The following is a 26,655-nucleotide window of genomic DNA, read 5'->3' as shown; positions in this document are numbered from 1 at the left end:
GTGATTCCCCCACATCCCAATTCAACTCTCCCATTTGGCCTGCACAGAAGACAGATGGATCTTGGAGAATGACAGTGGATTATTGAAAGCTTAACCAAGTGGAGACTCCAGTTGCAGCTGCTGTACCAGATGTGGTTTCATTGCTTGAGCAAATTAACACATCTAGTACCTGGTATGCAGGCATTGATTTGGCAAATGCCTTTTTTTCTATTCCTGTCCATAAGGCCCACCAGAAGCAATTTGCCTTCAGCTGACAAGACCAGTATTATCTTTACTGTCCTAACTTAGGGGTATATCAACTCTCCCGCTTTGTATCATCTTAGTTGGAGAGACCTCGATCGCTTTTTGCTTCTGCAAAGATATCACACTAGTCCATTATATTGATGACATTGTGCTGATTAAATCCAGTGAGCAAGAAGTAGCAAACACACTGGACTTATTGGTGAGATATTTGCATGCCAAAGAATAGGAAATAAACTCAACTAAAATTCAGGGATCTTCTACCACGGTAAAATTTCTAGGGGGGCCAGTGGTGTGGGGCCTGTCGAGATAATCCTTCTAAGGTGAAGGGTAAGTTGCTGCATTTGGCCTCTCCTACAACCAAGAAAGTGGCACAATGCCTAATGTGCCTATTTGGATTTCGGAGATGACACATTCCTCATTTGGGTGTGCTACTGTAGCCCATTTATCAAGTGACTTGAAAAGCTGCCAGTTGTGAGTGGGGACCAGAATAAGAGAAGCTCTGCAACAGGTCCAGGCTGCTGTGCAAGCTGCTTTGCCACTTGAGCCATGTGACCCAGCAGATCCAATGGTGTTTGAGGTATCAGTGGCAGATAAGGATGCTGTTTGGAGCCTTTGGCAGTCCCCCATTGGTGAATCACAGTGGAGGCCTCTAGGATTTGGGAGCCAGACCCTGCCATCTTCTGCAGTTAACTATTCTCCTTTTGAGAGACAGCTTCTTGGCCTTTTCCTGGGCTTTGGTGGAAACTGAACATTTGACTATGGGTCTTCAAGTAACCATGCAACCTGAATTACCTATCATAAAGTGGGTACTTTCTGACCCATCTATCCATAATATGGGTTGTGCACAGTGCATTCCATCATCAAATAGAAGTGTTATATATGTGATTGGGCTCAAGCAGGTCCTGAAGGCACAAGTAAGTTACATGAGGAAGTGGCTTAAGTGCCCATGATCTTCACTCCTGCCACCCTGCCTTCTCTTCCCCAGCCTGCACCAATGGCCTCATGGGTAGTTCCCTATAATCAGTTGACAGAGGAAGAGAAGACTAGGGCCTGGTTCACAGATGGTTTTGCATGACATTCAGGCACCACCCAAAAGTAGATGACTGCAGCACTATAGCCCCTTTCTAGGACATCCTTGAAAGACAACAGTGAAGGAAAATCTTCTCAGTGGGCAGAATTTTGAGCAGTGTACCTGGTTGTGCACTTGGCATGGAAGGAGAAATGGCCAAATGTGATTATATGGCAATTCATGGGCTGTAGCCAGTGGTTTGGCTGGATGATCAGGGACTTGGAAGAAGCATGATTGGAAAATTAGTGACAAAGAAATTTGGGAAAGAGGTATGTGGATGGACCTCTCTAATTGGTCAAAAACTGAAGATATGTGTATCCCATGTGAATGCTCACTAATGGGTGATTTCAGTAGAGGATATTTTTAATCAAATGGATAAGATGACCCGTTCTGTGGACACCACTCTGCCTTTTTCCCCAGCCACCCCAATGGGTCATTGCCCAATGGACCCATGAAAAAAGTGGCCATGGTTACAGGGGTGGTTATGCATGGTTCAGCAATGTGGACTTCCACTCACTAAGGCTGACCTGCCTATAGCCACTGCTGAGTGCCCAATTTGCCAGTGGCAGAGCCCAACACTGAGCCCCCTATATGGCACCATTTCTTATGGTGATCAGCCAGCTACCTGGTGGAGGTTGGTTATATTGGACCTCTTCCATCATGGAAATGTCAGAGGTTTTTCCTCACTGAAATAAATACTCCAGATATGAGTTTGCCTATCCTGCACACAATGCTTCTGACAAGACTTCCATCCGTGGACTCACAGAATGCCTTATCCACAAAGGCAATGCTATGTGGAATGTGGAAGTTGAGGTTGCCACCTAGACACTTTGGGCTCTTCCTACCTTTAAGTCAACAGGTTAAGAAAGGAGTTAGTGTTGGCTGGGGTGACTCACCTGGACAATTAAGATGAATTGGTCTACTACTCCACTACGGAGGTATGGAAGAGTATAGATGGAACACAGGAGATCCATTAGGGCATCTCTTAGTAATTACCATGTCCTGTGTTTAAGGTCAATGGGAAACTACAATAGCCCAATCCAGGCAGGACTACAAATGGCCCAGGCCCTTCAAGAATAAAGGTTTGAGTCACTCCACCAGGAAAAACCATGATCTTCCAAACCTAGTACTTCATAATTACCCAATAAATGTTTGTTGAATGAATGAAAGAACAAATGATATGTAAAGGAAGGGATTAACAGCAGGGGGCTTGAGGAGCACTGAAAGGTAATAAGCAACCAAGGAAGGGCAGTACTACAGCACATACAGAGAGGTCTGGTGAGTGATGCTAAATGATGCAGTGGTATTGCAAGACTGAAAAGAGGGTATTGGATTCACTAGGGAAAACCCAATGAATGCCACAGAATGTAAGTGATTTCTTGGTTTGGAAACAAGGTTTTATATATAGAAATTTTAGTGATGCTGGCTGGACCATCAAAGACAATGTCACAAAGAACTTGCATGTGATCTGGGACTTATAGAAAGGGTAGAATTTGAATAGGTATGTGGATGAGGGTTGGGGGGGCTATAATAAGACAATAGGCAAAGAAGGATCGCATCATTAGAACAAGCAGGAAGGCTGTCCCACACAACAGACAGTAATTTGGTAGCCCAGATATAGACAGTGTGAAAACAAAAGTATAACTTGAAACAAAATATGACTCTCCTAATTCTCTGGCAGAATTCTTGCTTTTTTGACAACTCATTGCCCACCAGCAAATAGGGAAGATTGGATCTCAAGTCTCTAATATTCAAATCACTGTGCTGTATAAACTATGTGTCCATTTTTTTTTTATGAAAAGTGCAATAAGAACAGTAATGAGTTGAGACAAATTTCAAATGATGAAATAGCAAATCTGATAACAACTCACTTATTTTGCTTCTGTTATTTCCTGGCCAATTCCAAAGTGACCCAGACTGTAAACATCTTTTTTCTCTGCTTAGCTTGGAGCCTCAGAATAACTTTGCAAGGATGATAAATTATATTTTCTCATTGAAAAACAAAATTAAATAGCATGCCAGCTGAGGCTGGCTAACCATTTCACATTCCTAAACTTCCAATATAAGTGAATCATCACTGGATATAATCGTAAAGAAATATCCTGCCTCTTAAATACATGCTCTAGCTTTTAGCTAAACCACTGCATTTCTTCAATACTAACATAACCTATTGAAGTTGACTGCTTTTGTAAGAGCAGTGAAAGAGATTGGATCCCTTTGTGCCTTCTACCAAATTGCAAGACAAGGTTCATTTAATTCATGGAGCTAAGTGAGGTCATTTTTGCAGTGCTAACAGAGATGATAGCTTTTTTTTATTAGACCTGCCATTTCCATAGTAACGTCACAATATCTCAACACACTGACCATAGCAAATACAGAAGTAGGAGTCATTTATTTTTTAGACAGATGAAACTCCAGAACAAAAAATTGACTGTCATCTTCTATGCATAATGCCTTCTATGCTGCAAATATTTAATGTAGGGCTTGGATTCAAGATGCAAAATCATGTCTAAATAATCTGCTAGATGTTGTGGGATGTTGTGTTTAACCCAGAACCCAAAAGGATTTTGAAAAGAGCAGGTTTCCTGTTTTTGACTCTCAGCTTCTGTTGGTCACTTAGGAAAAGAGAATTTTAGACTGAGCTTCCTTTGTGGATAAGTGTGTTGCAAAGGTTTATAGAGATTCTTACCACCTACAGTTGACCTAATGAAAACAGCACTCCTCTCAGAGAATCTTTATTTTCTGGGATATCTTTCTAGCCTGTTATGAAATATAGCTGATGCCTGGTTTGCTAAACTTGCAGATGGATGCCTCTGGGCAAAATTGTCTTCAAACTTGATGAGAAATTTTAAATGCAATTCATATTTTGTATTCAACTGTGGTGTGACAAAATGTTTAAAGGTATTTCCTAATACTCCAGTGACTTCAAAAAACGTGACTTACAATAATTTCTCTTTCCCTAAAACCTAAATAAGATGAAAAACAATGCAGCTGTTTCTCATTATTCCCCCACTGTGTCTTCAGTTGAGGGCTTGAGAGCCCAGAGCCTCATGCTTTGGGAGTTCAAAATCATTAAATTTTTGGCTTTTACTCTAGTTTCCACACCTGTGCTCCCAGAACTCAAAGGGTGAAATGGTGTCCAAGCAGCCCCAGCAATAGCAGGAAACACAGGCAGCCCTTGCTGAAGTTTTAAAATTAACAGTGGAGATGCAGAATTTCGTCAGTAGCAGCCAAAAGTTGAAAATGCCCATTATCCATGGCCCTTTCTGTCAGATAAATCAAGTTATAATTTAACCACATCCAAACCTCAGTGTTGTTGAGGATGAAAGATGTGGATTTGAGTTAGTAGAAAGTATTGAATTTGAACCCTGACTCCTTCACTCATTGAGTTCATAGTGAATTTTTACATTGCTGAGACTTTGTCACATCCTTAAAATCTCTTTCCCACTGGCGTGTTGAAAAGATTGACTGCTATGACATGTTGGAGGCATGTGGAATGTGTATCACACATCAGGAGTGCCTAATAAACAACAAAGTGCATCTGAACCTCTAAAGCAGATTGGGTATCCAGATTGCTTATTAAGAAAGGAAACTGATGCTCCATGGCAACGTCTAATCAAGGCTTTTGTAAAACCTGAGTTAGAAAACAGTTGCATTCTAGTCCCACCGTCTTCCCAATGAATGATTTAACTCTACATCTCTGTCAGGCACTTCATTACAGCTTTCAGGTATGAATGTTTTCAAATACAGAGGAATTGCCACTTCATCAGTCAGCTGTTTCATTATGAAAAGAAAAGGGGAGAAATCAACCATTTTGAGGATCAACCATACATAGCACTATGCAGATACTATAGTAGTGAAATAACCACTCTGTAAAGTAGGTATTATCCCAATTTTACAGACTGGGAAATTGAGGCTCAGAGGATGAATAATTTTACATACCCCCACAGATTTACTGAAAATAGTAGTGATCTCCAAGAGTGATTAATACACTGGGAAATAAAAGTAGGACCTTACTCTAAAATCTCCAGATTGGTCAAGTTTAATAGATTTGTTCTTATAACTAGCACAATTCCAACATGTCTGTTTTCTTTATGGAGATGAACAGAAGCATCTTATCTTTTTATAACTTACAGCTTCTCTCCAAGTATAATGCTTGTCTCTCTTCTCTTATGTGATTAGGTAAGAACTGTAGACATGCTTTAACAGAAATTTGGAGCTATGCTTTCTATAGATTCTTAAATGAAAGCTTAAATCCATGTCATTCTCAGTCTGTTGCTACTCTAGAGAAAACTACAAGCTAGGGAATCCAGAAGTAATGTGTGTTTTGTTGTTGTTTTTTCCTGGTATCCCCAGTGCTTACACAGTACCTCATAAATAGAGAATGTTCAGTAAATAATTAAGAAAACCTAGTATATTCAGAGTAGTGTTGTGATTTAATGTAATATTTTCTTGAATTTTAAGCATGCCAAATTGCCTTTTACAAAGAGTACGGGGTATTATGAACCAAGGAATTAAGTTCTTAACCTTCATTTTAAGAAAGAAATTATCTTCTCGCAGTTTGCCTGGTTTGAATGACAGTGGTCTCAGACCTAATGGACACCCATAAAATATACATTGTCATTTGAATTCTACAAGTTTTTCCATGTAGTTAACAGAATCATTTACCTCTTAGCTTTCCATTTAACTGAGTTTTCTGGCCTATAAAGAATCACTTATACAATTTCAATGAAGGCTTTTTCCATTATGGTCAGAATCTGGGAGGACAGATTTTAAAATGCATGGTTTGAGGCTGATAAATGCACCCCTTAGCCTCTTGTTTCATCTTTGGGTTACATTTTCCATCACTCCAACTTCACGTATTTGCCATATGTGCTCAGGACTTTTGGAAATGGGCAGCATGTGTACTTTTCCATTTGTGGTGACACTAACTCTTCTAATCCTTTTTATTTGGAAAGAAAGGTCTCTGGGGGCATGACAAATCTTAGATACCATTTTTTTTTCATGTTTAACTTTTCTAAAGTATTTTCTTTGGTAGGTACTGGACCTTGTCTTCCCAAGGCAGTTTATTTGCCCCTCAGACTTTCCAGGCCTCTTTTTAGGCCAGGACCAATTTCCTTGACACTGGAAATTGGTCCTGGCCTAAAAAGAGGTCTGGAAAGGCAGACTGTTTTCTTTTGGAATCATCTGGTTCTTTCTGCTTTACAGCTCAACATTCATTCCTAATCGTTCTCCCTCCTAGTCCTTCTTTCCTCTGATAGGTTTTCTAAGGGAGAAACAGGACTAAAAATATAAGCAATAAGATCATCTGCCAAGATGGGATGGCCATAGGGGTAAGGTTTTTAAGTGCTCTACCACATTTCCCAGGGGATGGTAAGAATTATTGATCTGTAAGAAAGTGTGTTGTTCACTGATGTGTAAAGAGGGAAGGTCAGGCTTTCTGACAATACTTCTGCATCTCAGGAAGCTAAATTAAATACTTCTGAGAACAGCCTACTTTTATTTCCTATTTGCCCTGTGATAGAGTACACAATTACAAAGGTTGGTTGACGTAGTGTAAATGGGACATTGTTATGTCTTTTTAACTTACTCCAGAAAGAACTGTATACCTGTTCAAGTTTCTAAGGTGTATGTAGTTGTTCCATCTCCTAAGTAATGTATCTGTGATTCAGGAACAAGAATTATGTTTTCTAATTTATTGTACTGGCCACTGAAAGATATTCAGACATTTATTCATCTATTTAATATATTTTGAGAGGACCCCATGACATCTCCCCACATCTACCCAGAGGGCTGTAGTATCATGGCACCGGCTGGACACAAAGGTGCATCACTGCTGGCAGTTGAACCTAGGCTACACTTTATATCCTGGAAAACAGAGAGCTAAGCAGATCACCGGTGCTGCCCCAGTACATAAGCCCAAGCATGTGCTTCTCAGAAGCGGAGAGCAGCCTTCCCAGAGTTACCAATATTGATGTCCACCCTGCCCCAGGGATGGGGGACATCAGGGACCTGAGGAGAGTCCTGCCATGGGGCCCACTGTTGCTACTGCCAACCCTTGTGTGTACCACTCGGGCACAAGGACTAGCCTGCTGGTATCCCTGTCCACACCCCACAACTTCTACAAACATCTGTAGCCTAAGCCACTGAGGAGCTCACAGATACCACTTACACCAATTACAGCTGAAGAAATCATACAAAGATTACCCTACTGCACCTATCCAGAACCAAAGCCAAAACACCACACCTAACCAACACTATAGACACATCTATAGGAAAAAGTTCCCATTGAAGCTTTCCCTACAAAAGTTGCCTCATAAAATTGAAAGTAGTAACTGTTATACCAGACATGCAGATATCAATGTAAAAACACAAATATAGAAAAGCAAGGAAACATGCAGCCTCCAAAGGAAAACAATAGTTTTCCACTAACAGACCCCAAAGAAGACAAAATATTTGAGATCCATGAAAAGGAATCCAAAATAATTTGAGAGAAATTTAGTGAAATATGAGAGAAGACAGACAATACAAAGATATCAGAAAACCAATTCATGATATGAATGAGAAAGTCAGCAAAGAAAGATATCAGAAAATCAAACAAATCTTGGAACTGAAAATCCAATGAAAAAAATTAAAAATACAATCAAGACCTTGAACAATAGACTAGATTGAGTAGAATAAAGAATTTCTAAACTTGATGACAGGTCTTTAGAAATAGTCAAACCAAAAAAAAGAAAAAGCCGATATGACATATGGAACATTATTAACCCTTTTCCCATTTGACCAAGAATACTTGCCAGCAACATTTGTGGCTGCAACATTTACCCTGAGACAATTTTGCCATGAAGTATTTCACTTTTATTATTTTTGCATCACTCTAGTATGTCAGCTTTGGAAACAAAAGACATCATTCTATTTATAGCATTCTATTTTTAGTAGTAGTATTTCCATCTACAAAACATAGTAATTCTCAATTGCTTAAAATGTCAAATCCTAGGAAATGTAGCATCCCTATGTGTGGTGTTAACATTGTTCTCTAACAGTTGTTAGCTAAAGATTCATTTGGCGGATTCATTGTTTCCAAAATAGATAATTCTTATGATTCAGATGATTCTGACATTAGTTCTTCTTAGAAATATAACTCCAAGAACAGTTTTTACATTTCATTTTCACATTGGAAATCAGTCAGATTTGCTTCAGCATCAAAGAGTGTGTTTATGTAAAATTAAGTGAGCACTGGCAGCAAACTGCACTTTTTTCTAAATGGGAAAAATGTTAAATATTCACATTTTAAGAGTTCCAAAAGAAGAGATACAAAAATGCAGATAAAACTTATTTAATGAAATAATAGCAGAAAATTATCCAGGTCTTTGGAGAGAGACATCCAGATACAGGAAGCTCAAAGTGCCAAACTAGACTCATTTCAAAAGGCCTTCTTTGAGGCACATTATAGTTAAACTGTCAAAAGTTTAACTTTGGAAAAAACAAACAATTATAAAATCAGCAAGAGAAAAGCATCAAGTCATACATAAAGGCATCTTCATCAGACTAATGGATTACTCAACAGAAACCTTGCAGGCCAGAGGAGAATAGAATTATGTATTTAAAATGCTGAAAAAAAAATAAAGCTTATAGATAAGAACACTATACCCAGCAAAGCTATCTTTCAGAAATGAAAGAGAAATAGTCTTTTTCAGACAAGGAAAAACTGAAAGAATTCATCACTTTTAGGTGGGTCCTACCAGAAATGCTTAAGCAAGTTCTACATCTGGGAGCAAAAGGATTATATATACCATTATAAAAACACATGAAAGTATAAAACGCACTGGGAGAGCAGATTTATAAATAAAAAAGGAATAAAATGTTTTTACTCCAGAAAACCATCAACCCCCAAAAAAAGTAACAAAGGACGTGCATAACAATTGGAAGACTACTAGCAAAATGACAGGAGTAAGTCCTCATCTATCAATAACAACCTTGAGTGGAAGGTTTAAATTCTATAATTAAACAGTATAGAGTGGCTGAATAGACAAACAAGCCCCAACTATGTACTGCCTACAAGAAATTGATTTACCTGTAAAGCCACACATAGAAAGCAAAGGGTGACAAGATATTCCACACAGATGAAAACAAAAACCGTGCAGGAATAGCCATACTAATATTAGATGAGTAGAAATTAATTCAAAAAAACATAAAAAGAGGCAAGTTATATAGTGCTAAAGGGATTCATTTAGCAAGAGGATATAACAATTGTACATAAACCCCACATCAGAGTAGCAGTCTAGTAAATATTAGGGCTGAAGAGAGGGATAGATGTCAATACAATATTAGTTGAAGGCTTCAACATCCCACTTTAAGAATTGGACAGATAGCCAATCAATAAACCTAAGACTCAAACTGTACTATAGACCAAATGGATCTAACAGACATTTACAGAACATTTCATCCAGCAGCTAGAAAATGCACATTTTTCTCATTGGCACATGGAACATTATTCAGGATAAAAACGATATGTTAAGTGACAAAGTCTGAACAAAGTTTTAAAATCATGCCAAGTATCTTAGACCACAATTGAGTAAAACTAGAAATCAATAACGAGGAACTCTGGAAATGGTACAAATACATGGGAATTAAACAACATGTTCTTGAATCACCAATCGGCCTATGAAGAAATAAGGAAATGAAAATATTTCCTGAAACAAATAAAAATACAACATACCCAAACCAATGGGATACAACAAAAACAGCACCAAGGGGAAAGTTTATAGCAATAAATGCTCACATCATAAAAGTAGAAAGATTTCAAATATAAACAACCTACTTAGGCACCTCATGGAATGAGAAAAGGAAAATACTAAATCCAAAATTAGTAGAAGAAAGAAAGTAATAAAGAGCAGGCCAGAACTAAATAAAATAGAATCAAAAAAGCAATAGAAAGATCAATGAAATAAGAAGTTGGTTTTTTGAAAAGTTAACAAACCATCAGCGAGACTAGAAAAAACGAGATAATCCAAATAAAATCAGAAATAGATATTACAACTGATATCACAGAAATACAAAGGATCATTAGAGACTATTATGAATGATATTACTTGTCTATTATGTCTCTATTGTATGACCATTATATGCCAATATATTTGAAAACCTAGAAGAAACAGATAATTACTGGACACGTATAACCTACCAAGATGAAATCAAGAAGAAATGGAAAACCTGAACAGACCAATAATAACAATTCTGAATCAATAGTAGATGGTCTCCCAACGAGAAAAAGCCAAGGACTGAATAATTTACTGCTGAATTCTACCAAACATTTTGAGAAGAACTAACACCAAATCTTAAACTCTTGCAAAAAATTGAAGAGAAGAAAATTTGTCTTAATTCTTTCTATGAGGTCAGTTTTACCCGGAAACCAAAACCAGGTAGGGATGCAAGTAAAGAATGGTACTGGCCAGTATCCCTGATTAACATAGATGCAAAAGTCAACACAGTACTAGCAAACTGAATCCAATAGCACATCAAAAAGATTATACATCATAATCAGGTGGGATTTATCCTAGGGATGCAAGAATGTTTCAACATATGCAAACTAATAAACAGGATGAAGGATAAAAAGCCTATGCTTCTCAATTGATGCAGAAAAAGCATTTGATAAAATTTAACATCCCTTTATGATAAAAACTCTCAACAAATTATGTATAGAAGAAACAAACTACAACACAATGAAAGCTACATATGACAAACCCTCAGCTACCATTGTACTGAACAAAAACTGGAACAAGACAACATCTACTTTCCACTACTATTCAGCATGGTACTAAAAGTCCTAGCCAGAGGAATTCGGCAAGAGAAAGAAAGAGCAATCAGATTGGAAATAAAGTCAAATTGTTCCTCTTGGCAGATAACAGGATTTATATACAGAAAAACATAAAGACTTCCCCACTATCTCTTAGAACTAATAAATTCAGTAAAGTAAGTTGCAGGATACAAAATCAATATACAAAAATCAGTAGCATTTCTGCATGCCAATCAAACTAGCTGAAAAAGAAGTCAAGAAAGCAATCTCATTTATAATAGCTATGAAAAATACTGATAAATATAACCAAGGAGATAAAAGATCTCTAATGAGAAATATAAAACACTGATTAATAGAAGAAGACACAAAAACTGGAAAGTCAACTCATGCTCATGGATTACAAGAGTAAATATTGTCCAAATATGAATACTTCCCAGAGTAGTTTACAGATTTGCTAGGAATTGTTAGGGACTGGTATCAAAATACCAATGACAGTTTTCACATAAATAGAAAAAATTCTAAATTTTATATGGAACCGCAAAATACCCGGAATAGCCAAAACAATCTGAGCATAAAAACAAAGCTGGAGGCATCACACGACCTTACTTTGAAATATGCTACAAAGCTATAGTAAACAAAATAGCATGTTATTGGTATAAAAACAAATACATAGACCAATGAAACCGAATACAGAACCTAGAAATAAACTCGTGTATTTACAGCTAACTGATTTTTGATAAAGAAAACAAGAAAATTGATTGGGAAAAGGCCACTTTCTTCAATAAATGGTACTGGGGAAATGGAAATTGATACACAGAAGAATGAAACTAACTAGACCCCTATCTCTCGCCACATGCAAAAATCAGCTCAAAATGGATTTTTTAATGTATGGCTCAAAAAACTACAAAACTGCTAAAAGAAAACAGGAAATGCTTTAGAACATTGATCTAAGTAAAGATTTTATGGATTAGACTATAAGAGCACAGAGAACCAAAACAAAAATAGACAAATGGGACCACATGAAACAAAGTCTGCACAGCAAAGAAAATAATCAACAAAGTGAAAAAATGTAGAACAGGTGAAAATACATTCAAACTATATGCCCAAGAGAAGACTAAACAATAGCAAAACCTAATAATCTGACTTAAAAATCAAAAGATCTCAATAGACATTTCATAAAGGAAGACATACAAATGACCAACAAGTATATGGAAAAAATATTCATCACTAATCATCAGTGAAATACAAATAAAAACCACAATGAGATATTATCTCACCCTGGTTAGAATTACTCTTATTACACAAAAAATAACAAATGGCGGCAAGGATGTAGAGAAAAAGGAATCCATAGACTGTGTACAGAGTTCAACTGTATGGCAGCTTCTCAAAAGACTAGAAATACCTAAGATCCATCAATCCTACTACTAGACATTTATCCAAAAGAAAGGGAGTCAGTATATTTAACAGATATCTGTGCATCCATGTTTGTCATGGTACTACTCATAATAGCCATATATGGAATCAAATGTCCATCAAATGGATGAACAAAGAAAATGTGGTTGAAATACTATTCAGACATAAAAAAATAATATCCTGTTATTCATGGCAACATGGATGATCCTGGAGAGCCTTATGTTAAGTGAAATCAGGCCGAGAAAGACAAATACATGTTCATTCACATGTGAGAGCTAAAATAAAGTTAAGCTCCTCGAAGTAGAGACTATTAGAGGCTGGAAAAAGGAGGGGGAAACATAGGGAGAGATGAACAAACACAAAGTTACAGCTAAGAGGAGGAACAAGATCTAGTGTTCTGTAGCACTGGCAGGTGAATATAATTATCAGTAACTTATTGCAATCTTGCCAAAAGCTAGAAGAAAGAATTTGGAATATTCCCAATACAAATAATAAATGTTTGAGGCCATGGGTATGCTAATTACCCTGATTTGATCATTAAATACCAGATTCTTGTATCAAAATGTCATTCTGTATCCCATAAATATGTGCAATGATTATGTGGCAACTAGAAATAAAAGGAAAAAAGATAAGTACAAAAAAGTAAGTAAAATTAAAGGAGGCAAAAGAACTGAATGCCTACATTGCCAAGACAAGGAAACATTGACCAGGGACGTGCTAGGCATGTTTACTTGGATTATCGTTACCTAGAATCTACTTAAATTGCTGACATGAGCATCGCCTAGCTATTAACACTGTGTCCCACTACAAGACAGTGCAAATTTAAATCTGAGTTCTTCTGTGTTTTCCTAAACATGCCTGAAAAAGCTGTTTAGTGAAAATTAAGAACAATTAAATATCCACAGTTTTCTATTTCCCCACAACCCTGATACAGATCTCTGGCCTCTGTGGTAAGTAGTTTAAAAACCTTGCTTTCAAGCTTCCTGTTCTCTACCTCAACAGGAGGGAAGACCTTTGGTCAAAAATCAAAGACTGCTACTTGGTCACATGTTCTAGAAACAAAGATTTCAAAGGATTTTAAAAAGTGATTCTCAAATTTGGTTGTAATTAGAATCACCTGGAAGTTTCTTCACATATTATGAAAGATTTATTTAGATCATTTAGCTACTTCTGTCCTGGGAATTCTTGGCCAATACTTGATCACTTGTTTTGTTTTTTGTTTAAATTGGAGTAATTGTAGACATATAGAAAAGTTGCAGCAGAAATAATGCAGATTTCCCATATATCCCTCACGCTGTTTTCCCTCATGTTATCACCTTATTTTATTGTGGTGTATTTGCCAGAACTAAGAAACCAGCAATGGTACATTACAATTAACTATAATCCAAACTTTCTGCAGATTTCCCCAGTTTTTCTATTATACTCTTTCTGTTCAAGGATGCAGTCCAGAGTACCACACTGCATTTTAGACCTTATGTCTTTCAGTCTCCACTTGTCTGTAACATGTTATCAGTCTTTCTATGCTTTTCTTGACAGCTTTGAGAAATACAGGTATTTTATAGAATGTTCTTCCACTTGGATTTACCTGTTTTTCTCATAATTACAATGGGATTGTGGGTTTATAGGAATAGTATCACAAAGGTGAAGTGCCTTTCTCATCACATAACATCAAGGGATCCATGATGACCACATGGCATCACAGGTGATATTAACCTTCAACCTTCATCACTTTGTTAAAAGTCATGTTTTCCAGATTTATATACCATAAGTTACTATTATATTTTCCCCTTCTTCCTACTTTATTCTTTGGAAAGAAATGACAAAATCTAGCCCACCTTCAGGAAGATGAGGAAAGAATTAAGTTCCATCTCCTGGAAAGAGAAATACATACAACAGTCTTGCATGTTCTTCACATGTATCCCAAAACCTAAAATGCAATAAAATAAATGGAAAAAAATTATTTGGGATTATTCCATGAACAATGTTTCTCTCTCCCTATTCAGTTATATCAGTATGGACTCATGTATTCATATTTACTTTGAGTTCTAATACAGTACCACATTTATTTTATTGCTCAAATATTTCCAGCTTTGGCCATTAGGAGTTCTTTCAAGCATCCTGTGTCCCTTTGACATAATCCCATTCTTTTATTTTTTGAACACTGCGTTAATTTCTGGTAGCACAAGATGCTCCAGGTTTATCTTGTATTTTTCATGCCCTGGCACTAGAATCGGCCATTTCTCCAAAGAAACTTGGTTCTTTTTATTGGGAAATGACAAGTAGAAACCAAGATTTGGGAACTGGGAATGCTCATGGCTGTTGAAGTGTCATTGCTCATAGCACAGAGCTAGTTAATATATATTTGTATATTAACCTGTATACACACACATATCTAATTGTTTCTGTGTATTTGAGTTTGTGTGTGTATAAACAGGAGTTCATAGTGGTGTCTCAAACTCTAATCCAGCCTACAAGGTTCGTTCTAGCCTTCCCTTCCTGCTGATCTGTAACTTCCTCGTCCCTGACAATGAGAAACCTGACTCCCACCATTCATTGCCCATGTACTGATCTTTTTACTCCAGTATACAGAAAGTCATTTCAGAATTGTTTGCCCATAACCCACCTGGGGAAATTTTAAAATGCCCACTGTCCAAAGTGTACTGAGAGCAATTAAATCAATTTCTGGGGATGCAGCCCAGGTTTTAGAAGTCTTAAAGTTGCCCAGGTGATTTCAATGTATTGCCAGGCTGAGAACCTTTGGGTTAAAAGGTCAGCATATGTGGAAGGAATTTTTCTTGCCCATCTCTCTCCGTTTACTTCCATGTGACTAAAATGGGAAGAGCTTGGGGCTCCTTCAGCATGGAAGTACAGGTAGTTCAGTGTCTCTGAATTGAGGTATTTCCTTCTCTGCATCATTTTGACAGGAGAGAAAATTCCTCTCTTGGGCTCTGTCTCTGAGACTTCAAATTCTCTGATTGGACTTCTCTTCCATTAGTGTACATCATCTGATTCTGGGATAAATGGGGAAAACAGACTGAACCTACTTCACAGCCTGCTTAACTGACTCTCAGGTTAAGGAATAAAGTCCCTGCCAGGTGTGTCACAGCCCAGATAACTAGTTCACAGTATTGAGCACTGGGTTGTCAAATAAGACATAGCTAGGACTAAAGTGTTTCTTTGCCTTCTGTTTCTCTTGCTTTTCCTCCTGTTTACACACTTCATATTGTAGACGCTTGAGGGAGAGTCATTGGTCAATAATGAGATTTGGAGGCTCCTAAATACCCCAGCATAAATGGATATAGTTTCTTATTTAAAAATTAAACGTAAGTGTTAACTAATAATATGCATCACTTGTATAATACGAATTATTTTTTACTTAAAGTGGGTTTAATTTTTGATTAATACCAGATGAAGTTTAAAAACCTCAAACCACACAGAATAATCTAAAATTTAATATTTTTGTTAATCTCCAAATCCTGAAGTAGTTTCTTTAAGTGTGTCCTAGTTCTGTGTGTGTGTGTGTGTGTGTGTGTGTGTGTGTGTGTGTTGACTGTTACAAGTTTAAATAATATTTACAGCACTCTGGCTTGAATTATTAAGGAGTTTGTTGGCTTCTCACTGTGAAATATGAGAAACTGAACACATTTTCTCAACTGTTTCCATCTCTCTAGCCTCATTTTTATACATTATATATTTTTCTTGGTCAAGGTTTATAATCTTTAGGGTTGATAATCATAACTTTGTCCTTTATGCTTCTGTTAGGTCAGTTTTTTCTATTCATCTTGGTTATTATCTTTTCTGCTGTTTTCTCCAAATGTGTGATCTTTGGTTGTCAGTTCATTTTATGATTGAAGAGCTAGGTTGATTACTATGGGTGCCTGCACTGGTTTTCTGTCAAGTTAGCGTAATTTGGTTGTGAAGAACAGAGAGCAACTCTGGCTAACTTTAGCTGATGAGGAGAAAGAATTCACTGGAATGATTTTGAGTGACACACAGAATTGAAAACAGAATTTCCTCTGAAAGAAAAGTACCAGGCAGCTGGGGGCAGGTGAGTGGAGAAGACAGAACAGAAAGCAACGTGTAGTCTATTTAGAGAGCTACCTTCAAAATGACACAACCCCAAACACTTTTCTCCTTAAGTCACTCCACTTAAGATTCAAACTCCTAGAGAAAGCATTCATTTGGGCCTTATATTCACTTCTTCACAGGGGTGGAAGACACTATGGTCAACAATTCTACCATGAACAAATGAGTTGAGAGAGTGAGAGTTTCCCAAAGGGAAAAGCAAAAGGGGGCAGAAAGAAAAGCTGGCAAACAGAAGTCCACTAGAAACTATTTCCTTTCTCATCTAGATCTTTCTTTTCATTTTTGTAATTTTGTGGCAAAAACGTACATATACACAAAACTATATAAATGCTTCCTTATGTTTCAGTGCAAAGTTCTGAAATCAATTATCAGCAACCCTTAAAACAGGAGGGCTGGTTAGCTCTGTCCTCTCCCACTGTCTAGGATGCTCTGTCAGCCTGCTTTTCTCATAAGTGATTGCTTTTCCTGCTGCAGATTTTAGTTCACTTGTCACCTCAGAAAGGCCTGCTCTGATGTCCAATTTGAAGTAGCCCCCTACTACCTCACACATTTTTTATTATTTTCTTCTTTGTAGTTCTCGGAATTTGAATATCTATTTTATATACTGGCTTGATTATGTGCCTTTCACCTCCAAAAATATAAGCACAATGGGGGCAGGGACATGTCCATCTCATTTCCTGCTCTATGCCTGACAGTCACTCAAGTCATGTTTGTTAAATGAATGATTGGCTCATTGTGAACTGTAAGTAGCAGGGCATATCAACAGGCGTGGAGAAAACAGATTGTGGATCCCAAAACTGCCAATGCAAGGAGCATTTTACTCTCTAGTAGAAAAATTTAAAATTTCATTAAAAAAAATTGGCTTTTAAAATAATTTCTGATATTTACGCCCTGAATTACCTCAAGTTTTTGTGGTTTTCTCTCAGGCCATAATATCTACTCTAGAAATAATCCTCAGGCTGACTAACCAATTTTGTAGAGAATAAGCCTGGAACTTTAACTTTTTGCTTAGTTAAGTTAAAATAAGGCCGTGCCCTAGAGGCCTCTGCTGGGAGGTAGGAGTTAGAGGGTAGGTGAAAGGCCTTGATACGAACCATATCAAGGTGCAAAGTGCCAGTAATTAGAGACCCATAAGTCTCGCCCTTCAGACTGTAAGGTCTCTAATCACTGGCACTTCTCTGACGTAAGCTTGGAGCATTCTTTATGGGTGCACCTCAGGGAATAAGTGTCTAAGCCTCTAAGGGAAAGTAGGCATCCTCTGATCTTTTTTGCTTTTTAATCGTATTAATCTGATTATATGTATTTTATATATTTCCATGATTTCCTCAAAATTTTCTGGCTGCCAGTTGTCTTTCTGTATTCCAGACCCTCATTATCACATATATATATTTTTTTCTTCTTGAGACAAGGTCTTACTCTGTCACCCACCAGGCTGAAGTACATACAGTGGCATATTCATGGCTCACTGCACCCTCCACCACTCCATCTCCTGGGCTTAAGCAATCCTCCCACCCCAGCTTCCCAAGTAGCTGGGACCACAGGTGCTCGCCACCATGCCCAGCTAATTTTTGGGGTTTTTTTGTTTGTTTTTTTTGTAGAAACAGGGTTTCATCATGTTGCCAAGGCTGATCTTATACGAATGAGCTCAAGCAATCCTCCTGCCTTGGCCTCCCAAAGTACTGGGTATGAGTCACCACACTCAATCCATATTTTCAATTTCTCTTGTTTCAGAAGAAATTTGGGGATATTTGAGGTAGATGTATGTACTCAGGCCACCTTTTGAACAAGATTTTAAAAATATTATTTTCCATCTCTTAAAAGCACCCCCTTGCCATTACTTCTAACAGAAATAACAGGTTAGTTATTAGCCAAATGGCTAAACTTTAACGTATTTTAAATCGGATTATTCTTAGAATAAATGGTAATAATGTTACATTGAGAAATATTTTTAAATTGTTAATATTAATTGGACTAGTAGTTTTTACTTTCTTACCACTTGTGTAATACTCTATTTTAACCAAAGATTGCCAAAGCTGAAGTCTCCTTTCTTTCAAAATTCTCTGTATTAACGTTTTCAAATATCTACTAACAATTTTTTCATGTTGACCCTAAAAAAAAAAACTAATTTTTTAAAATGAATTCTAAATCCAAGACATACGCAGTGTAATTCAGTATAATTTTATAGACATTTTGATATGTTTGGAGAAAAAATTCAAATTCCAACTATTATAAGTATAAAAAAATCTACAAAATTGCTAGAAGAAAGAACATACATTAATGAACTTTTAATAGGAAAAGTCAAATAATACAAAGCACAAATTCAAATAAAATTTTTACTACGTAAAAATTTTCAAATCTCATGGCAAAAAAAAATAAGCCACAGACTAGGAAAAGGTATTTGCAACATATATTAGACATAAGGTTGTATCCTGAACATATAAAAAATCCTGGCCAATTAATAAGAAAAAGAAAAACAATAGAAAATGAATAAAGATCGTTAAACATTTAAAAAGGGATATTGAAATGACAAATAGATGAAAATATGTTTATCTTGGAAATCAGATAAATATTACCAATAGTACTACAACCAAAAATATTTCATGTTTTACTAAGTTGGAATTGTTGAACTTTTCAAAATTTTCTAAGTATTTGGTGAGATTGAGGAGGACATCAGTTGTTTTTCTATATGGCAAGTTGTGGATTGAATTGATATGGTCATGATGCAAAATAATTTAGCTTTAAAATAACTCACTATGATCAAGCAGTTTTAACTTCTAGCTATTTACTCTTGAACAGTGTTTTTCAACAGTTCAGTTTTCAACTAAACATCATTTAGTTTACTGTTAAAAGCAGGAACTCCGAGGTTTCAGCCCAGCCATTCCTGTCTCAGAATCTCCAATGGATGTCTCTTAGTAGACCTTCTGATCATTCCTCCAAACTTACTCTCCACCTTGCCCTCTCCTCTGCGTGACAGAAGGCTGCACTATATTGCAACAGCAGGGCTCCATTTCTTCTAGCTTCAGAGTTGGTTTAGCCAATGAAGAGCCATGGTAGGAATGCAGACAGTGGCGTTTAACTCCTCCCTCGAAGCTCTCCACAGAAGGGCTCTTTCATGGTTCCCTCAAGGCATGAAACTCTACAGGACATCCTTTTTCCTTTCTGGTTCCAGTAACCTATGTCTTTCTTTCAGGTCTGGGTAATAAAACCTTAGTTGCTACTAGCTCCAGATGACTGTACTATTCCTTGTCTCATCAAAGCCAGGGGTCAGCAAACCACTAGCCTGTTTTTGTAGTTCTTTAGCTCAGAACAGCTCTCACTTTTTTAAAGAGCTGTGATGAAGAATATGCAACAAACTGTTATGTGGCCCACAAATCCTGAAATGTTTATGATCTGGTCCTTTACAGCAAAAGTTTTCTCATCCTGGGATCTATACTGATGTTTTTGTCAATAGTCCCTTTGTAATTAAACCTGCTTCAGTTTTTTTTTGAGTGTTCCAAGTTTTCTGTTTGGCCCTTGAGTGGTATGAGGAAACCTAGGAAATTGCATCTGTATTATAAGAGCCTCCAGGTGATTCAGAGAATTTGGGGAAACTCTGGCCTAGAGTAATTTACATAAATAGTCCCAAGGAAATAAGCATAGTAATATTAATTTTATCAGACTTTATAACATTAAAAAATAAAGACAAACTGAATGTCCATCAAAAGTGAATAAAAATCAAATAAAAATACATTTTTAAAAGTAAAATGGCCTATATTCAGATGGAGGGTACCAGTTAGCAATATGTGAGGAGAACAGATCTTAAATACATGAAAAAGAAAAATATGTCGAACCATGTAAGGAAAATATAATGTAGATAAATTTATAATTTTTTTTTAAATGTTTGCCTCTCTACCCCCAGAAGTAAGTAATGCAAAGGGTTACGGAAGAAAGTGTTTGGGAGTGGTGGTCAAAGGGACCAGAGAAGACATTGTTGATTGCTTCATGCTCTATCATCCCTTTCTAGCTTGTCAAGGAATGAAAATGAAGGAATCACATTTCTTGCAGCTGGAGTTCCTCCTATGGCTTAGGTTCTGCCAAGCAGAGACTCTTGTGTACAATTGCAGTAGAAAGTAAGCATCGTAAGATGGTGGTCTGCCTGTGGAAACTCCTGATAAGCTTGATGGTGAAAGCATCTGATTTTTGAGACATTGTAGCAGAGTTTCAGCTTCCAACCCCTAGCAATATAGATCCTGGGTGATGTGTGGCAACAATGGTGGTGCTTTTGTTACAACAGCTCCATGGTGAGGTTGGTAATGCCATCTAGCTCCACTGGTCCTGGCTACATGCAACCAAGCCTGGTTCTCTGCCCTCCCTGAGATTCTATGTGCTGCTCTATTACCCTTTGAAAAATTCCTTTCTGCTGAAACTCAGAGTGGATTTTATGGTCTGCAATTAATAAAATATTTTTAATTATGTGGGATAAAATAGTTTTACTTTTTGTAGTAATTTTTAAATTTCCTTTAATCTTTAAAAAAAAAAATCTAGGCTGGACACAGTGACTCACACTGTAATCCTAGCAGTTTGGGAGGCCAAGGCAGGTGGACTGCTTGAGCCTAGGAGTTCAAGACCAGCCTGAGCAAAATAGTGAGACTCTTGTCTCTACAAAATTAAAAATACTTGAATTTTTATCCAGATGCGGTGATACAAGGCAGTAATCCCAGCTACTTGGGAAGCTGAGGTGGGAAGATTGCTTGAGCCTCGGATTTCAAGGCTACAGTGAGCTATGATCATGCCACTGCATTCCAGCCTGAGTGAGAGGGACATCTTGTCTCTATGGGAAAATGTGTGTATATACATAAAATCTCTGTATAGAACATGTTAATTCTCTACTGACCAAATTAAACAAAGATCCCTGACAGGACACTATTTGTCCATTCAACACAGGAAAAAAACTGTTACACTTCCATATTTCAGAAGTAACCAAAAAATTACCTATTCATTACCCAGTTTCTCATATTTTTGTATACTATTTGTTTATTACAATTTCTCTAAATCCATCCTCAGGACGTTTTGTTAAAGGTACATGTGTGTATGCCTATTAATTGCCTTCATCACTTAAATATTTCCATCAGATTACTCACGGAAGTCAGTTTCAGCAACTTTTCTCATCGTCCCACCAACAATTATATATGTGACCATTTTGAACAAGCTTGTAATATATATTCATTGTGTATGTGTGTGTGTGTGTATATATAAATAAGTGCCAAGCTTTACTTTTACTGAGAGGAGACAGTTGTATACATGTCTCAGGAGCTCAATATTTTGTGTGTGAGATGTTTCATTAATGTTCACTACTGTATTTTGTAACACTCACTGTATGCTTATCAAAAACTTCTCTTGATATGGGCAGTGGGTGTTTTTACAGTTTTTTCTATTAAAAATGCTGCGATATGACTTCTACTTTAAGATAGAGTGCTGAGTTCACTTTCCCTCTATAACAACTAAAACACTGGACCAAATATATGAAACCACAATTTTCAAGACCTTGGACATCAACCAATAAAAACAATGATCCCAGAGCAACAGGAAAAAGACAAATCCTGTGAAGCCCTAGTTTGCTGCCTTCTGAGAGAATCCTCGGGTTGCAGCACAGTAAGGGAAAATACAGGCAAAGCCTCATGTGCTCCCTAAGTTGAGGAAACAAAGTTAAGGGTCCAGGGAGACTCTAAGCAGCCAGAATTCACAGGACAGAATACCAGAGGGGAGAAATATAACACATAGCAAACTCAAGATTTGCAGAGATGTAGCAAAGTACCGCCCAGCACATACTTAAGATAAAATGACCCAAGGCTGGGGAAAGAGTCAGGCCAAATAATTAGAAGAAACATACTCAAAATTCAAACAGGGCTGGAAAACTTAGTGCCTGGAAGATTTTCATATCTGTATATATTTTTTTATCCTGACTGCAACATGAGGTTTCTGGGTCAGAGACAAACTTAAAATTCATCAGAGGACAACTTGTATCAGCCCTTCAAGCTCCAGTCCCCTAAAAGGCAGTGCACTGAGGACCAAAACCATTTGTGTACCTGGGTTTGTTTATTTTTTGGTTGCTGTGTTTTGGTTCTTTGTTTACAGCAGGGGAGCAATCCTGAAATTATGACTCTCACAGCTTTTATAGGGCAGCTGACACATCTGCCACTCCTCCTTCCAGAGAAAGGGAAAGAGGCTGCTTTTAATATAAACAAAAGTATTTTTGGGGGGAAAAAGGTAAAGGTTCCTAAGCCAATGACCCTTTGGAATATAAGTAAATAGTTCCAGAGGAGTTAACTTTTTTCCAAGATGGAGTCACACCCTGTTGCCCTGCTGGAGTGCAGTGGCACGATTTCAGCTCATAACAACCTCCACCCAGGAGAGTTATTTCTAAACCTCTCCAGAGGTCTTTATCTACAACTCCCAAGCCATTTGCCCTTCAAAAATCCTTAATCCAGGTGTCAGCAACTTTGCTCAGAAACCCCTGATCATGTAGCGTTGTTTCTTGACTCATTCCCACAGCCAAACTGCAAAACATAATTCAGAGGAAATTTGGTAGTCAGAAAACACATACCTCAGCAATGAATTTAGTAATCCCTAGAATAAATGTTATGATCAACCTAAAAATATTAAAAGTAATGCCCCAAGCAATCAAACTATTTTTAACAAGAATATAGAAGTATTCAATGCCTAACAAAGTAAAATTTGCAATGTCTGCCATCCCAATCAAAGCTTATCAGGAAAATGTAATAGCCCTCAACAAGAATAAAAATCAGCAATTGAAATGACTCAGACTGGTACAGATATTTGTTATCAGATAAGCACTTAAAATTATTATAACTATATTCCATATGTCCAAAAAGCTAGAGGAAAGATGAAACATTACAAATATGGAAGACATAAAAATATCCTTATTGAAATTCTAGAGGTGAAATTATAATGCATGAGATAAAAAATGTACTTGTTTTGCAAATATTTTTCCTAGGTTTATGGTTGCTTTGACTTTGTCTCCAGTGTCTTTTGGTACATATATTTTAATTATATTTTAATGTCATATTTATCAATCTTCTAGCATAGTTAGTGCTTTTCATCTTGTGTAACCAATGTGTCCTCACCATTACCAAGGTCATAATTTTTTTTTTTTTTACATTTTCTTCTAAAAGTATGCCTAATATCCTTATAATAATCCCCATTTTCTGCTTAAATTTGCCAGTAATAGTTTAACTGGTACAAAGTTTCTTGTAGGTGAGTGCTGTGATAGCTTGCTTTTGATTTGAAAAGCGGTTCTTCTCTACTAGGGAACATCATTCTCTTTGACCAGGCACAGAATTTCAGGAGTATTCATCAGTATGTGATTGAGGAAGAGGACATCTAGCCAGCCATATTAGTCACATGAACTCTGGCAATCAGTGGGTTGACAGATGCCACAGCTCTATCATTCTCAAGTCCTTGTAATTGCATGAGGTCATCAGCCAAGAAGAAGAGTAGTTTATGCCCAAGAGTTCTGAATTAACGGCAAGGAAAGAAACAACTTCCACTAAGAGTTCTGCTCTCCCAGATCCATAAGACTGTGTTTGAGAAACCATGGCACCAACCATAAAAGATAAGGGCTTGGTGTTTTCAACATCTGAGCAACAGCGGCTTAAATTTCCCCAGTCAACATATTTCTGCCACAATTCAAAGTGCTCCCATTTTATTTCCTTACTCATCTTTTGGAGGTCACACTCAGCTTTTAATGTTCAGCTAGCCTCCTGACTCCTCTTTAAATAAATGAATAGATAATTAGAGGAGGGTATAAAATTTTAATTCAGTCTCAATGACAAAATCTGTTTTGACAGAAGCAAAAAACAAGAATAGGTTCTGGAGGCATGACATGTCAGTTTCACTACTCCCTAACACTGAAAATTATAATTCTGCTTTTGAAACATCTTTTGAAAATTTCTTACAGAAAGATGCAACTTCTTAAATTTTTTTCTTGCATAATCATACCACCTTACATTTACAGCATTTTGCATTTATTATTCCAAGTGATTTCAGTGTTTAATATTCTTTTGATTGGATTGTTCTTCGAAAGGGAAATTTTTAAATCCACTATTTCTTCCCTATGTTGCTTAAAAGAATGAGAATGGTATCAGTTACATAGTTCAAAGTACATGTAAGGAAAAAAGGTGACTTTGACCAGAAGAACTTTTCTTTAAATTATCTTCTCCCCTACAAAATTCTGATAAAATTATAACATGTCTTACCTTATTTCTCAGTGTATGGAATAAATTATTTTTTGCCTTGGAGTAGACCATGTACCGGGACAATATTAAATAATCAGTCTGTGGTTTTCCTTTTAGATTTTATTGAAGCATGAACCGTGAGGGGCAATGCAACATTTTTTTTTATTGGCCCTTGTATGAAATTCTAGTGCTGGACTCAAAATTCTCTCCCAGTTATGAATTACTAGTGAGGTTATGTGAGGTTCTCGAAGCCAGAAAATGGTTGGTTATGTCATTCTGTTTGATTACAAACAGCCAGTAAAACCTTGGAAAGGGCTTTGAGCAAAATTAAATCCCATGGGATAGGGGTGTCCCACACCTCAAGTTCTAGGTACATCCCATAGCATCCTGACCTGCAGCACTGAAACTGCAGAGCCAATCAGGACCAGGCCTAGAAGATATTTCTAGAAACTAAGGTGCTTCCCTAGGAAAGAGGTAGTGATTTAGATTGGCGTCCATCTGCAGATGCAGATGTATTGCTAATGCATTCTTGTCTCTCAGAAGATACTAAACCCTCATTCTCTGTTGGCCCTAACAACTTAGATAGCAACATAATCAGAACTCCACAAAAATACCCCGAGGAAGGTCAAGTTTAATGTTTAGGGCTGTTTCATTTGCCTCATGATGTACCCTGCTTCTCCTCCTTATTCTCCTGGCATGCAGAACCTTCAGTACCATTCCCTGATTGCCCAACCATTTATTTCCCTTGGCACTTACACAGGCCTGAGCTCTCTAAGCAGAAAACTCTTCCCACATAAAATTGACTTCCCCTGTTCCCATGATTACAGACTCCCTGACAAGGGCCAAAGATGAGGATGTGGGGCAATGTAAAAATTGTATGTCTTGTAACTCAGAAATCCAGGGTAACCTACTCAGGCTGCAACCTAGTATTATGAGGGGCTGGAGGGGAACAAACCAAAAACTAAAATTATAGGTCATCCCTGAATACAGGGTAGAGAAAATTACCCCAAACAAGAAGTCACTGCTTTCTAAGTAGGGAGATTTCATATTTTTAATTGTACTGTAAAAAACAGGGATTTCTGTTCCTTATGTGAAAGTTCAGAGTCCCTAATGCTTAGAGAAAGCAGGGGTAAAGTACTGCCTACAGTGACAAAATCAGCAAACACTGAGGGCTGAAGGAAGCACAGGTCTCCCCCTACCCGACCTGTCTTCATTTGTCGGGTTTCTACCCATTGTTCCAACAGTCAGCTTAGTGTGATTGTCTTCCAAACACCCCTCCGTGTTCTATCCCTACTCCACCCTCCCAGTGGCATTTGATGCTTTCCTTAGCCATGCCTGTGTCATAGTCTTACTAGGTTGGTACAAAAGTAGTCATCGTTTTTGCCATCGAAAGTAACAGTAAAAACCGTGATTGCTTTTGTACCAACCTCATACTATGCAGTCCTGTCATCACTGATGTAGTTCTCTCTCTTCATAATGTGTCATGCAAATACGTTGTGTCATATTTGACCTGTTATGGGGCTTGGCACAGGCATGGCATATCATAGGTGTTCAAACCGTGAGGTTAGGAATGCATAACCTCATATTCACAAAGCAGCCACATTGTTCATTCAGCTTTATGCTTATATCAAATATCAGATAACCAGAAGTATGAACAGTTAAAGGTAACAAATGATACCACCTGTACATTATCTACTCTATTAAATATTCAAGAATGTAGCTTAGAACGATTGTCTAGAATGTATTATCAATCTGGCATTCTGATAAAAATGGAAGGTAGTGAAAAGAATGAGTATGTATGTCAGGTAAAGATA

General features: G+C 37.2%; 1 long non-coding RNA gene across 1 annotated transcript in view; it reads left to right on the top strand.

Annotated features, from left to right (window-relative positions):
* Positions 1-24,866, top strand: part of LOC116532958 — a 211,728-nt gene extending 186,862 nt beyond the window's left edge. The window contains exon 4 of the long non-coding RNA XR_004261013.1: positions 23,915-24,866. This is a non-coding gene — a long non-coding RNA (uncharacterized LOC116532958). The remainder of the gene's footprint in view (positions 1-23,914) is intronic.
* The last annotated feature ends 1,789 nt before the right edge of the window (positions 24,867-26,655 follow it).

Source organism: Sapajus apella, unplaced genomic scaffold (genome assembly GCF_009761245.1).
Source record: "Sapajus apella isolate SASKATOON/1434 unplaced genomic scaffold, GSC_monkey_1.0 scaffold78, whole genome shotgun sequence".
Taxonomy (NCBI): Eukaryota; Metazoa; Chordata; class Mammalia; order Primates; family Cebidae; genus Sapajus; species Sapajus apella.
Note: the sequence above shows the minus strand (reverse complement) of the source record. Positions and strands in the feature narration are given on the sequence as shown.